This window comes from Syngnathus leptorhynchus, chromosome 8 (assembly GCF_054491065.1).
Source record: "Syngnathus leptorhynchus isolate UIUO chromosome 8, UIUO_Slep, whole genome shotgun sequence".
NCBI classification, from domain to species: domain Eukaryota; kingdom Metazoa; phylum Chordata; class Actinopteri; order Syngnathiformes; family Syngnathidae; genus Syngnathus; species Syngnathus leptorhynchus.
Window position 1 is genome coordinate 768,335 of NC_141202.1, and position 15,723 is coordinate 784,057.

The 15,723-nt window shown below is 43.0% G+C and overlaps 2 long non-coding RNA genes across 3 annotated transcripts; both read right to left on the reverse strand.

Moving 5' to 3' along the window:
- Positions 1–1,623: 1,623 nt before the first annotated feature.
- LOC147051541 (uncharacterized) lies at positions 1,624–7,083 on the reverse strand. 2 transcript variants are annotated; one of them, XR_015066970.1, is made up of 5 exons: positions 6,943–7,083; positions 6,496–6,658; positions 5,183–5,321; positions 2,327–2,506; positions 1,624–2,195 (listed from the first exon to the last, which is right to left on the reverse strand). It is a non-coding gene; the product is annotated as an uncharacterized LOC147051541 (long non-coding RNA). The 2 variants fall into 2 exon arrangements; XR_015066969.1 differs by having other exon boundaries at positions 1,624–2,506.
- A 33-nt stretch (positions 7,084–7,116) lies between these two features.
- Positions 7,117–13,992, reverse strand: LOC147051542 (uncharacterized). Its single transcript, XR_015066839.1, has 4 exons — positions 13,843–13,992; positions 13,460–13,560; positions 9,785–9,840; positions 7,117–7,163 (listed from the first exon to the last, which is right to left on the reverse strand). It is a non-coding gene; the product is annotated as an uncharacterized LOC147051542 (long non-coding RNA).
- Between the last annotated feature and the right edge of the window lie 1,731 nt (positions 13,993–15,723).

Below are 15,723 nucleotides of genomic sequence, written 5' to 3' on the forward strand. Positions count from 1 at the left end.
GGTGAGAGTGCGCCGCATCGTCATCATATTCATCCAATCACTTTCCGGCACCGTGATTCGGCACCATGTGCTGTCAAATGAAACAAAGCAGGAGATCAGCACCTGCTCACTGCACGCGGCGGCGGATATGTGTCAAGCCGCCACTCAGCTCTGCTCATCGCCACCAGCCTCACCATTCCCTGTCAAGCTCAAGGCGAGAAACTCATTTGGAGTTCAGTCTTCTCCAGCCGGAATGAAAGGACCTCTTCCCTATCGGGGTTATAACGCAGAGCTGGGTTCTGGTATGGGCGAAGGAGGGGGCTGGGGGGAGCGTGTCGGCAAGATAAGGGACTAGCAAGGTGCATGTTTGCATACCTTATCGGACCATGCCAGGAGAGCATTTAGCCTCCTTTTTTTTGGTCCGTAATAAAACAACCTCAATTTGCATGCGATGCAGGTTTGCCAGAGAGGAGAGTGCAAGAATGTTGAAAACAACTCAAGTGGATATGAAGTGGAAAAGAGATGTCATCGCTATGTTACACTTATTGGAAAAGCTGTTTACTGGATTTAATGACTAGTCAACACATTGCGCCAGTTCACACTCTTTGGCGCATAAATGGGCGACTATATTATATGATATTATATTTTATACGATGATTGAAAAAAATAAAATACGTTGGCTGAGACATTCTTGGTCAGGCTTATCATCAAATGTGTCTTTAAAGAAAATAGCAGTAAAGGGGAGGAAAAAAAACAACACACACGGCACTGTATCTGTTTCCAGCGATTAGCTAAAAGCAACAATTTGAAGCGAGGCCTTATTTATGCTCTCCAGCTCCCTCTGTCTAATCTACAGGTGAGCGAGCGGGAGCTGCTGGACCGGACGTTTCGGCCAGATAAGCGTATTCATTGATGTGGGACACTTTGGCGTCATTTCATTCCCACTCCTATTAAAGCGTATTGATCTCGGATCTCTGTCTGCTTTCAAAGTTCCCAATAAGGCAGCAGACGCTCTGACTCCAAAAGCCAGCCAGCCAGCCAGCCAGTCCTTCCAAACTTGATGTGCTACTATTTGAGGTTTGGGGTAATTAAACTGCCCTCCGTGCTTATTAAATCAACGTTTGATCACCCCCGTGGCTCCAAATTGACGAGCGGGTGGCAAATTGATTGAACATGGAAAAGCAGCATAACAAAAATACACCAAGGAATTCTATTTAAGCAACAAAACATGTGTTGGCTGATTGGAAAAAAAAATTATGTTTGTGTACTCAACATAAACACTGGCTGTCATTTCAGAACACTCCTGGACGCTACAGCAAAAGTGTGTCTTGCGTGAAATTAAAACAATGGGGCCTTGCACAGTTGAACAACTATTAAATGGAGGGAGAGTGGCTGGGGTGGGGGGGGGGGGGGGGGGGGGGGCGAAGGTAATCACTGCACGAGAGGCGCTTTGTCACCGGGAGACAACAACACCAACACGAGAGCAATATCCGAGCGACGGGATCTCCAACGTGGCGGAATAATCGAATATTCAGAGAGGATTTCGAGGGAAAAGTAATCACAAAGTGAACCAACTTGCTGGCAATGATGGAGAAAAGAAGATGAAATAAACGTAGAAATTCAAATCATTTATGCCATTATTGAGAGTACTTAAGTATATCATTCAAATGAAAAATGTGTGTTCACTGCCAAGTACTGTATGTACAACAAATATTTTGCCAAGCAGGCGCAAAAAAAGTATTTTAAAATCAACAAAAACAGTATTTTTTTTAGGTGCTATTTGGTGTTAAGGGTTTGCGCACGACTATTCTAAACTACCCGACCAACCTCCGATTCCTACGGCTTTGTGTCTACCGTCGCGTTACAAATTTTTTGCATTTTTTTTCTGGTTGCCGGTATTCCAACATTGCAAAAGCTTGCGCTTGTCTTGTCATGCTACGGTTGAGCACCGCCATCTGAGGATTGTCTGTAATCGGATTCCGGCGGGCAGGCAGGCACGCGCAGCCGAGGAGGGGAGAGAAGAAAGGCTGGCCAAACTCCATCCTGCTTTTCATTGCCTCTCAAAATTGAAAGCAAGTATCGAAATGCAATCGAGTGACATTTGAAGTTCATTTCTAACAAGCTTTTTCTCGCCAAATGATGGGTCTTGAAAGTGTATCTGCTTTCACTTGGTGGCGAGGCTATCTGAGGTGAGGCGTCATCGGCACTGCATCAGACTAACCAAATGATGAGTGAAATAATTACAAAGTAACTGTCAGGGTGGAATTAAGGGTCAAATTTGTCAAGTGACACAGTGTCATTATTTGTGATGAACACTCGTGCAGTCTAATGAGGAGCAAACACTTACCTGGCATCCGCCATTGATTGGCACGTCAATCTCTCATCAATCATCATCGTCACTCGGCATGTTGATAATTATGACGTCAGTCGGGGAGCGTTGATTAGTGGGAGGCGAAGGCTTGATGATGGCGGCCAGCCGAGTGTGACGGAAACCCGCTGATGTTTCTATTATTAGTCGCTCTGTTACCTGTTTGGACAGACAGATGAGATTTACTGCATGTACAGAATTGTCCGAAATTAATTTAGATTTGAACACATATCGGAATAAGCAAAAAAGCTCCCTACAATAAACGATCTGACCGAAATATACATTTCTGCTCTCACGTGGAATCTGAAACTTGTCACCAAGTTGCCAGTTGGTAATTAGAAAATGTGCAAAAGAGTTTTGTTGTGATCATAGCCGCTTATCTGCATTGTGTTGTCTCCCTCCACAGGCAAGCGTGAAATGAAAGACTTAGAATTAATGATACCAATGGACTGCCATTTCTTTCTTTTCCATTGCAATGGCAAAATGTCGTCATCTTTTTTTTTTCCTCACAAGAATGTCTCCAAGTGCACTTCTGCGGCAAATATTAAAATTAAATTACGGGGCCATTCAGAGGTAAGTGGTTCCATAAGCGCAATTGATGACACCGAGGAGTCTCATGAAGAGCGTCGACATCACCTTGAGGGTTCTATCTCTTTAATGATGCGCCCGTTTATTCTTTGCAGGGAATGGCAGCCCTGTTTTTTTTTCCTCTCCTTTGCTTCAGGGCAGCTAGCAGAAGCACAAAAAGTCGGACAAATTTGATGACGATGATTTACAGTTCTATGAAGACGGGAAATGTTAAAAAGTGACTGTTTATGCTAACATTAGCCAAGCTCACCGGCTAGCCTGTTTATCTCCAAATTAGCCCCGTGGCCCGATAGAAGATTCTCGCTTACCACGTAAAAGAAGATTTGTGCGTACGTCCTACAGTATCTTCTCTGGTGTAATTAGAAAACAGCTTAGCCAGGTACTGATAATGGCCGGCTCATCTGTAATTATCAAGCGGACAAAGTGTGCTGCCCTCGCGCTCCAAAAGCAATTAGTTTGACCCACCTGAAGTAAAAAAGAAAAAAAACGCATGTATTGCTTCACATCGATTTTCTTCTTTTGTGAGCGTGTATTCGTCGGGGTTGCTGTTGCGTGCAGATAAACAGTATTTGTTGTTGTTGTTGTTGTTGTTTTTTGTGGCAATTATTGCCTGAGGATGGTTCCGAATGTGACTCGACTGTCAATGAGAAAGCGAGCAAGAGAGAGAGAGGAAGGGAGGGAGGGAGGGAGGATGCGGAATCAACTCGGGTGCGTGCGTGCGTTGGCTGGCAGCCCCCGGGGAGCATCTGCCTCGGATACAAGCCGTGCATTTGTTATATTTTTATTATCATACAGTATCAGCTCATTGTTTGGGATTTTTGAGGGGTGGGTTCAGCGCTCGGTCTAAATGTCACCATCTGCAGCAGTTATTTCCGAATGAGATTACTTGCGGGAAGAATAGTCAATGCTGACAGCTGCAGGCCAATTTGATTCATTGACTCAAACATGACCTAAAATAATTGGCTAGTAAAAATTTGATTTTGCTTTTCTCCCATTGCAGCTATTTATAATAGCCATTCCATTGATGTGAGCAAACAAGACGGTATTCAAAATATGACGTTAGCATCATAAAAGCATCATTATTGCTTTGTCCTCTCTAAGCGTGACCTCTTTTTTGGAGACATCACAGCATGAGACAGTTGTCCTGGCTTACGTCACACGGTTATTTTTATTAAATGCGTAGCGTGCGTGATGCTCGCATGCGTACATTGGTGACCTTGTCAAGGTCATATGAGAAAGCTTTTGCCCGCAGACAGAGCCGCTCGCATTTGCATGCATTAGCTTCAGCATGTGAGCGCGGGCTGCTTTTTTTTTTTTTCCCCATAACGGACTGACAATTGTATCGTCGTGCATTGACTTGCCAGTCTCTCACTGTTTTGTTTTGGGGTTTTTTTGTGTTGACCGATGGGCGAGTTTCTTTTCTAATCTTGGGTCGGAAGAATGTGAGTGCTGAGAGAAATGAGCGGATGGTATTTATTCTGACCTCCTGAGTGTACACCCAGGCAGAATTCTTCAGGATTCAAAATGTTTCTTATCATTCACGTTAGCTGTAAAACTGTTTAAAAAAAAAAATCGTAGTATTTTAGGTGTCTGGAACAGATTAATAGCATTTCCTTTCATGGCATTGGGGAAAGTTGATTTGAGATACAAATTGGGCATGGTTACAAAATGTATTCAACTTGTAAGTCAAAATTCCCTGCTAGGGACTTTCTAGTAATTGCAATTAGTTGGCCTTTTGCGTTTCTTTGTATCTTTCCCCATTAATTGGACTTGCACAGGTCGTTCATCACCTCAAACGACCTGACCTGGATCGAATGATGCACCGCGCTCAGCAGGCGCGTGCAACTTTCTTTTCTGCTCTTTGTTCGCCAAAGTGGGTTGTGGTGTTCTGCTCCATTCAGAGATACAAAGGAAGGTGAGAAAGGAGCGACAGACAACGTTACAAGAATCAAAGCTCAAGGATAATGTTGAAATTGATCAAAAACTCTTTTGAAATGTATGGATTTGTTGTTTTCTTTTTCAAAACAATCCCCATTTCACACTGGGCAGTTTGGCAGATACCTGCAAATCTTTTATGAAAGCTTGTTTCAAGCTGTTCATCAATACTCCCAGTAAAACACCCCCCCAAATAAAATGTATCGAAAAAAACATATAGCTTTAGCTTACAAGTCTGTTGGCATCACGCTAACATAGGTATGAAATTTACATTGCCATAATAAACAAGAAAAATGATATAACAATACTCACAGACATATATGTATTATTTTTACTGCATCTTGGCCCGGCCGGGGCAGTCTTCTTGGTGTCTTTTCATCAAGTCTGTGTATTATCTGCATACGTGCACCACGCTGACCACTGGCGCTCTTCCGATATAACATCTTGTACTCTGAACAAAAAGAGGTATCGTGTCAAACTAATAAATCTGCAAAACCGAGAACTTTTAGCTATTAAAGCAACGGCAACACCATTTTGAGAGATTCAATTGTCTCGAAGTCCATTTAGTGGTACAAAGTATCTGTTCAAGTGGGCCTTTTAAGGAAGTACACCTCACATGCTAGTTGTCAGTTGAAGTGGGAGCCGCGAGAGCTCTTTACATGAAGAAAGAAAATACCTTATATATATATATAAGGACTTGTAAGTCAAAATTACAAGTCTTTGACTTATATATATATATATATATATATATATATATATATGTATATATATATATATATATAAAATATATATATATATATATATATATATATATATATATATATATATATGTACATATATATATATAAAACGTTTTTACCCACCAAAGCCCATTCAGTAAAGCCAGGGGGCTTGTTTGTCTCCGCCGTGGGGACAAGGGAGGGTTTGCATTACGCGATGCTTTTCACTTTACTTGTTTTCAGGAGAGAGAGAGAAACAGAGAGGGGAAAGAAAAAAAGCGAGCGGCTTGTCAAAGTAGTGAATCGTTGCAGTGTCTTTTGGGACAAAGCTCGGCAGGGGTGGCTGCAGAGTGCACTTCATCACCCGGGGGGGAGAGAATCACTTAGCGAGGGCCTTTCCAGATGCGATAAAGCCAAGAGGTTGCCAAGGGGGGACGTGGGGACTTTATGATACTAAAGCAGGCCACACATCTACTGATGTTTCAAATCTTGACAGATTTTTTGAAATATCAAAGTGAGTTAGCTATCTCTTATTAGCGGCGCCTAAAGTTTTCACTACAGAAGGAAGAAAAAAATGACTAATACCCCCAACAGCTCACACCCCAAGATAATAAGGATTTTCATTGTGTGTGTATTTTTATCTCTCTGCATACCTCAAGATGTCATGTTTCTTCTAATTGCGGGCTCTTTTGAGGCTAAAAGTTCTCGAATGACGCAATCTCCGAGGCAGCTGAAAGAAGCGACGAAGCACTTTTCCCTTTCATTAAAACTCATTACGCTTCAGGAATAGAGGACAAATTCCGGGAAAAGCATTTAGCAATTAGACATCCGGAGCCCGTCACGCTTTGTAATTATGGCCAATGCACATGATTAGGGTAAGAGGTTCAATAAATTACACTAACATACTTTTCGAATCGCAGAGCGAGCCGTCTAGCAGGACCCTAAAAGAGGCAGAATGCAACTATCGATTTCCCTTCTTGCCCTCCGTGGAAATTTATTCGGTGGCTGCTGAGCAGTGAGGCCCGCAGCCTCCCCGGCAGCCGCTGGGCCTTTTTCTTGACAAATTTGTCTGGAAAAAAAGGAAATTATGGATCAAACGTGATCTGACATTCATATTTAATTTTTTCAAATTCAGTTTTCAAATTAGGATCTTAAGCCAGGATTAGAAAGCTGTTCCAAAGTGGGGAAGGTCAGGTTTTGGTTCTAAAATGTCATTTTTGGAGGTTTTGAGTCGTGGGGATTTTTTTACTGAATTCAAATAATTAGCTAGAAGAGAATATAGCTAATGGAGTAGAGAGCTAGCTCAAAGTGCTAACTTTAAAAGTGCCACTTTGTTTATGTACATGGCAGTACCTGAATGGCAGCTGTTGGCTTGAATGGACTTTTTCCAAACAGGAAAGATTTGCCAGTCCCGGGAAGGCGCACCTTCAAATCGCTTCTGAAGGTTGGTTGGCCGGCGCCGAAGCCGTCGTCGTCTCGGCGGTCAAAAACGCCACCTTTCAAGCACCGTCTGCTAGCCTGGGAGAAAAAAAGGCTTTACCTGTATTTTCGGACAGTTGCACACCTGGGAACACCTGCAATGCAAAACAAAATAAAATCTGCCATTAAAAAAAATAATCATCATAAATCTGACTCAGTTTTGATTGCTTGTTATTGAAATTGTAACTTTGAGCTCTCCCTAAGGTTTTGACTTTGGCATGTATTCACCCCTCCACGTGCCTTCCTATGTGTGGGAAGATAGCATTATTATGGGTGATTGTTTGCGGGGCTTTGTAGGAGTAATGCCTTCAGGCTGAATTTGAAGCTGCTGGTGGCAACAACGAGCAAGTCAAAAAAGAAAAAAACGGCTCTGCTTTGGTTTGCCCAAGCCTGTGAGTGGCCAGAGAAGCATGAGAGCGAGAGAAGAGGAGAGCTAAACGCTGGCATGAAAAATCCATCACTTCACGCTTTGCAAGGCGTGTCATGCAGAAATTGCTTGAGGTCAGGAAATTGTGGGTTGCATCTCCATCTTCTTCTCCTTTTCAGCTGCCGGGCTCTCTTTTGCTCCTGCCTTCTTCGTCTTCTTCTTGCTCTTCAACGCTGATCAAATGTCAGCTTTTTGTGATGTGAGACCAAGGAAAATGATTTCAAAACTTTTTCACCATTAATGTATCATACAACAAAATTGAGGCGAAGTTGAACTCGACATTTCCGGCAGCTCTCCTGGAGCAAATACGGAACTGAACTACATTTGAGCATTTTCTGCCCTGCCAAGATGACATCATGTCCTGTTTCAAAACAAAACACTTTTTTAAATCCGTTTCATCGATTATTGGAGAAAATAATCTCCCGTATCCTCCACGAGGGAAGAATCACAACAGCAATTCTTGGCTTTCGACACTTCACCGCCAAAAACGAGGCGGATTCGACACTACTGAGCTGCCTTGATTGCATCGGCGGAGAGGCGATGAAATCCAATCAGCGCAGTCAGTGAAGGGAGAGGAGCGGAGACGTCGGCCGTTTGCGCGAAAACTCCACGGCCTCGCAAAGAGACCGTCGGGAGAGGGCCGTGATTGGGGGCAGGAAGTAGATGGCGAAAGGTCACCTGACCAATCCTGAACCGTGATTCGCCTGGGCGTCAGTGTCTGATCTTATTAGGGGCGGAAACGTTGGATTGAACAAACGCGCTGGTCCTTCTATTCCACCAGGTAACAAGTTGGGTGGACCTAATGAGATCTATTACGAGAGCTGTGTCAAAATAGGAAGTAAAAAAAAAAGGCGTCCGGAAGAGCGAAAAACTCCAATGCCAAGATCATTTCAATTGGTGTTCCGCAAGCAAGCGGTGACCCCGTTTGAATGCAGATGCTGACAAAGGAGCCCTTCAATTTGCTGCAGATTGAGCTGCTACAGTCTACTTGCAGCAGGGCTGCAATTGGTTCCAAATAAACCAAAGTGCCACCTACGGACCTGGAGTGGAACCGCTTTGCAATTAAACAGCCATTTGGCCGCATACGCGATGTTTTATAGTCTGTTGGTTTATTGGCGCCGCAGCCCGATGAGTCACCGGGCACGGCTGGCGTGTTCTGGGAAGCCGTTTGCACGGCCGCGCGGCTTTAACTCAGCGCCGGGCTCCACAAACACAATGGCCGGATGGCAGAACACCGCAGGGGCAGAAATAATGACCCTCTTGCTATGCTCCCCGCCCGCCAATGAACACTTTTAAAAATTAATGTTTATGATCGAATATTCATGTCCAAACAGAGGATTTAATCCACATTACTGGCGCAGGGGGAGAGAGCAAAAAAATGGAAGCTCGGCGTGTATAATTGTAGCCGTTAAGCCGAGGCTGCTCGTTTTGTGCCTCACAAGTCACATTCACAGCGTGCTGACACCAACGCCTGCGCCTCCTGTTCAAATGTGAGAATATTATGTTTGGAAGCATACGCCGATTTCTTCTTTTTTTTTTAATCAGTGCTGGCAAGCCTGCCCACTTGCTTCATTGTATACTGTAGCAGAAGAAAAGCATGCAAAATTGCCGTGATTGTCTTTTTTGCAATCTTGTCCAAAGTATCGAGTAAACGCGCAGTGACAAGACTCCTGATGGAATTCGATTAGACATTCAATTTGGCACCTGCGGACAAGACGTCAAACGTCGATATCGCCGTCTGGAGACGTTTTTCTCGACATGCCTGCCACCTGTGACGATGCTCACCTTGTCTTTTTTACCTCCGCGAGAGGTCGATGGGAAAAACTGCATGTGGATCTTTGCAGTAAGAGGTGGGGGGGGGGTGGGGGTCCTTTTGCTCCCACCTCCACAACTATTTGTATGCGTGATTGTGTGACAGTCTTTGTTATGACTCGTGCTGCACTTCTTTTCCTTTACACACTGCCTGATGGAACATCTCAAAGGCGGTGAAGAGAGCAAAATCAATAATCTATTCTATTCAGTGGGCTGCGGTGTCGCAGTCAATCAAGTGCAAGCAGGTGGAGCTGCAGCGATGCTTCGGAACAACCGAGGGGTGGGGGCTCCAATTTCAAGGCCCAGTTATGGCAAGTTTTGGACAACTCAATTTTAACCCAAATTGGTTTGTTTTTAACGCAGCATACTGGCATGAGATTTTTTGGGGCTTGCTAGCATAGACATGCCCACCGAATTTTGTATCAATTAGTGCCACCAACCTTCAATAAATCCTCAAAATGCTCATCGCATACTTACGCGATGCAAAGAATCTTCACCCTTTCGCATCGGCCATGTGTCCGGGACGGCCACATCTAAACACAGAAGAATATATTTATTGTCGCGTGTCAGATGGTACAGCACAATTGACAGTGCATTTTTTTGAAGGTAACGAAAAATAAAAACAGCATATATTAAAAGAAATATAGTGTGCATTTTTAAGGTAACAACAAATAAAACCCGTATCTAATAAAAGAGGTAAAGTGTAAAACTATCATGTCAACCCTTGTGTGCCTAAAATCCTCTTCCGCTTTGATGGCAGTCAAATGGCCCTTCGGTCCTTCCCTACTCTGCTTTCTCCACGCACACGCCTCGCTATCGACTCCTAAATTAATCTCTGTGATTAAGCCGGGCGGGAGAGCTTGACAGTTGTGTCGCTTGTACAACAAACATCAATGATTTAGCCGCTCGCTGTGTCTGTATATTTACGTGGCTCCAACTTGCCAAGCGACATTGGCTTTGTACTTAGAAAAACGTCTCGTGAGAACAAACGTCGGCGGCCTTTCAATTGACGCGGCGTGACACGAGATCCAATTGACAAACTAAGTAGAGAACATTTCAGGTGAGGAACTGGAAGTGCAACTGCCCCCTGCTGCGTAAACAAATAAGCCAAACAAATCTAGTCACCGTTTACATTACAATGCAATTTCCACTCAACTTATAATTAACAAGTGTTAAAAGACTGTCGATGTCTTATGCATACACATAAAATGCTAAATACTGAATATAGAATAGGACCCCGACGGAAAATAAAATATGGCCCGAGGCAAATGCCAATGTTAAACAGTGAAACTATTAGGCGATGCCTGTCATGCATGGCAAGCGCATTTGGAATATTCTGAAATTGCTATTCACATCCATACGTCACCTGAGAATACAGTATGTGCCGCCATAGATCGAGCGGGGCAGATAGGTGAGGGGGAAGAAGACGACGCAGCCGGAATGACGAGTGGACGATGGCTTGCGAATGCCCAAGTAGAAAAGCATTCAAGAGGACATATTTTGCTTTTTCTTCACCAACCATCGCTTGAAAGTGGATCTGGATCTTCCCCCAGCGTATCTTTTGATCACGGCTGGAGCAATGCGGGGCCTTATGCAATGTTTGTTTCCATAATAAAATATTCATTTCTATTAGAAAGCCAGATTTTCATCGGTTGTTGTGCTTTTACGCGCCATCAATGTAATGAGGTCTGAGTTAAAAAAAAAAAAAAAACAACGTGAAAGTACATCAAATCACTGCCAAAGTTGAATTTCAAGTTGTTTCCACTGTAATTTACTCCGCTCAACTCTCTTTGTATTATTTAATTCCACCAATCCAAAACACATGGTAAAAACGCCGGTTGCCTCCAAATGTTTCTTACAACAGATGGAAGTTCGGAATGGTTGCCATGGTGACATGTACGGCGTTTCCATGACAACAAAACACACTCCTTCCATCTGGCGGTGTTTTGATCATGCATCCGCATTTTGTGGCGGTAAAAGGAAAGGACTACATTTCCCATAATCCACCTTTACCTGCCCCCATCATTACAATGAAGCACGAAGCAAAACTGACCTTTTTATTTTATTAGTCATGTGTCATTTTGATTTTGGGAGGTTGTTTATTTTTCACTACTTCAGTGACAACTCCATGCGAATGTTTATTTTTGCTGGGCTCAAGTGTCACTCCAGCCGGGAGTGGGGACACGTGCGCCGCCATGTCCTTTTCCACTCCTTTATTCTGGTTCATCCTAATGCATCTAATCATAGGCGCAGAGGCGGACCTCCCGATGTCAGGCAAAAGCTTAAGCGGCCATTATTCGACCATGACACACTCTCCTTCCCGATCGGCTGCAGTCCTTCAGGTCTCCTCTCCTCCTCTCTTGGGGTGACGACGAGCTATTATGCGCCACATAATTGCACTTGGTCACGCCGCACATTGCCCCAGTTGGGAGAATTGCAGTTATTACCAAGGTGCATAGAACATCCAGTCAGATAAATCCATCTTTCTCCACCTGTAGTAATACTATGAATATATTTCATAGCTATTTATTTTCCAGCTACTATGCTGGAAAACGTGTCGTCGCCGGGGGAGGCTAATTAGCCGCAAAACTCATTATGGTCTTCGCGCGGCAGTAAACGAGCCACGTGGACTGACGAGCGACTGTCCCTTGGCCTCCCGCCAGCAGGGGGCTCTCAGCAGGGGAGGCGGTGGCTTCCTGCCCCGTTCCAAGGTCATGTTTTGCTATAAAATCATATTTCTCATCTGATTTGTTCCTGAGCGCTAATTAGTTGAGTTGCTAGCTTTGCAAAAGGTGTTTATATGGAGGCTGTGGGGCAAAATGGTTGCAGATTCAAACCCAGAACCTTAGAACTGTGAGGCAGACATACTAAGCAAATTTGTGCATTCCTTCTTGCCCCCCTTTGCCTTCCATTTGACTTTCTGTTAGCCCTCTTTTCTACTTTTTTTTTTTTACACATGTTTATTTCCCCGTCTCTTCTGCTTAAGTGACATTTACAGATGAGGGTAAAATCAGGAAGGCGGGGGATCTGAAATTGGAAAAAAGCACCGGAGTGAAGATAATGCCACGGGCTGCTGCATGATATCACACCAAAATGATACGAAATGTCAAAAGATGTGACATCGTAGCACTGATGAATTTGATGCGCCCGCCTTCTTCAGAGGAACTTTTTTTTTTTTTTAATCCCCCTCAGGACTCATCAGCAAATTTACAAGGCAGTTCATTCGAGGCCAAACAAGAGATTTTAAATTTAATGTTATTGTGGGATAATATCAAAATGAATCTACCTCTAAATTATTTGTATTATTTCTTTGTTTTTATTTATTTTAAACTGACGTGTTAGGGAAAAACAAGGCTAGATTTGAGCACAATGAGCACAAAAAAAATCAGAAAAGGTTTACTTGCTTACGTGCACCCCTTTAACGAACTACGATTCGACTTTTTTCATTGTAGCTAGCTCACTTTATTTCGCGCAGAGCCCTCTTCATTGCAGATTCTTGGTCTTTGGCTCCCGAGGTCAGCAGCAGCGGTTAATTTGCAGTAATTTGCGAGACGTGGGGACGAGGCGGAGCAGGATGAAGGGCCCGAGTCATATTGTTTAACGCGAGCAGTCAATTACGCGGCTTCTAATGAGATCAAAGTGATGGAGGCCATCAGGATGGAACATAAAGCCTCATCGGTTGGGCAGATTAATCGTCGGGCCGGAGCCTTCCGGATCCTTGACTTAAATGAAGTTTGAGCTCTGACAAACAATCTGCGGGTCACTCTATTAACCTTCTAAATCACACCGCGGATTAAAGACGCCTAATCCGTACGGAAATTCTGAAAGGGAACAGAGTCTAGACTTAAAGCTAATTAAAACTTGATACCAACATGGATTCTTTTTTTTGTTGGGAGCTTTGTTGTCTTTTTGGAAACATAATCACAGCGCAGGGACTGGCTGACATTACCATCCTCCTGTTGTATTTTCATGTAAAATAGGAAAAAGGTGAGGCTGAAAGCTGAAGTACTGTATTCATTCCATTTTTCAAGAAGATACCAAGCAAACCTCCATTAGGACAGTGACAAAGCATTTTTTTCATTACTTTTCATCTTTGATGCTATATTGTAGATAAAAAAATGAGAGCTGTAGTATAACATTTGAAGAACCTACCTGATAGCTGACAGTGTGATAGAGTGATTTTAATCCCTCTGCGTTTGTCCTTTGAACCGAAAACTCCAAAGCGATGTCACTCCCAAAGGTGCACAGCAGGGCTTTGGAGAGAGCAGATGGAAGATTATTAATATATTAAAAAAAAAAGAACACTTTTTCATCTAGGTACAGCACATAAGAGGGCACTTTATGACCCCAGCGAGGGCGCCGTGATGAATGGGATGCGGCCTAAATACTTTCGCAAGGGGAGCCGCTTTTAACGGGTGCTGAAGTGCAAGCTTATAAAAAGGTGAGTTTTTTTCTGTTGATTTTTCTCATCTTCCTCCTTCATGCTTTTTTTTGAAGGTGCACTGTCAGCTTACTTTTTTTTTTTTTTTGCTTACAGTGCCAGAAAGGCCAGGTCAGTCGGCAGGGGTTGTGGCTAATGCGAAGATTGGTGCCGGGTTGCGTAGCGACCGCTTTCAATGTCATTCAGGAGCTCTTCTTCTTCTTCTTTTCCAAAACTTGTGAACAAGTGAAGGCCCTGGAGGAGGCAAAGGGAATTCTTTAATGCTACTTTGTGAACTTTGAACCCTGACACTCCAGCATCTCCGATTAACCGTAGCGCTTTTTATTCATTGAAGGTGGAAAAAGAGGTGTCACGCTTTTATTGGGACACCTGGCCATCATGCCTACGAGATAAATAGAAGGAAATACAAATGCCCACTCGGTACTCAACTGTAACTTTCTAGAAAAGTTAGTGGTTAGCCTGTGTGGTTCGAACGTGGGCTGCTGGGAATCCAACGAGTGCTTTAACAAGGAATAAAATAGAATAGCCTCTTAAAATGACCATCTTTGACACTCAATAGAGTGAATTTAATCCCCACCAGTGGCACTGTGGTAATGATTCGTTTATTCACTTCTTAAAAAAAAAAAAAAAGTCTGATTGGCTGCAGCGGCTCCGAGACACTAATAACCAACTCCACTCATCTTTATCATAAAAGAAGCGTATTTATGAGAAAACTCTCTAATTGACATGACAAATAGTAACCTGCAGGGGAGGATGTGCTTGGGTCCTCATCAAACCATCCGCCCACGCCATTTATTTTTTTCCATCCCTGAACAATTATGCTGAGACAACAGCTATTACGGCCTGTTGTCCTTTATGATTGGTTTTTCCAACACACTGCCACTTGTTAATAACTGCGCCGGGGGCATAGGAAGGACACCTGCTCGCTCCCATCAGCTTCACTGTCAATGGATGTCGGTCCCCACGGCCAGGAGAGGACGGGGAAATAGTTCAGTGCGCCACAAAGAACGACAGGTAGCCAACATCAGAATTGGAGCACCTAATTTTGTTATCTTTACATCCTTTATTATTTGTTGAAATTAAATTTCACATGAATACATATTTGTCTAATTACTGTGACAAGGCTGTCGCTAAATGCTAATGTTAGCGTTTTGACGCTAGCTAAAGCACATGGTAGCACAGTTAGCTATAGCTTATTGTAGCACTTTATAAAGTGCGACTAGTCAAGAACGAAGTTTGCTATAAATAGAAAATAAGAAACGTTTTGATATCAAGATGTTGTTTACTGGTAATAATGGTTTGATTGAGGCACTCCTTTTCGGCCAAAAACCTAAAACACAATCCGAAAATAGAATCGACGTCTTACCTTAATGAGGGTCGGCCACGATTTGAGCGCTAAACTTGATGACGTCATTTGTGCTAAATCAACCTGCTTGCTTTTCGATGCAATATTCAAACAAATATTTGATCAACTTTTCTGCCACTAGCATGTTGTAGTAATCCCATTCTATCTTTTTTAATTTAGTGAGTTATTTAGTTAGTTTTGAATTATGTATTGATTATATTACCTCCCTCTATATTCATTTTCGGTATTTGTTGATTGTTATCATGAACGATAGTCCTACATAGTTGTATTATTTGTATTATTTGTATTGATTACTACATTTGATTCTTATAAACAACCACTGAACTTTATTCATCCCTTGGGATTGCTCCCTGTATTTGCAAATTTTGTATCATCTGTTTTTTTACAGTAGAGTTCAGAAATAGATAGCTAAAAAAGGTTCTACTTATAGGGTTGTGTATATGCTGCGTGTATGATTAGGTTTATTATGTATATTTTAGGTTTCTTGTATTTTTGGACACTTGTCAAAGTGAGTCAAATTTCAGGATGGAAGAAAAGGTCTTAGGAACGACAAATATTTGCTCTGTATGATCATAAATCTCCATATGCTCCTGTTAGTATTCGTGCAAG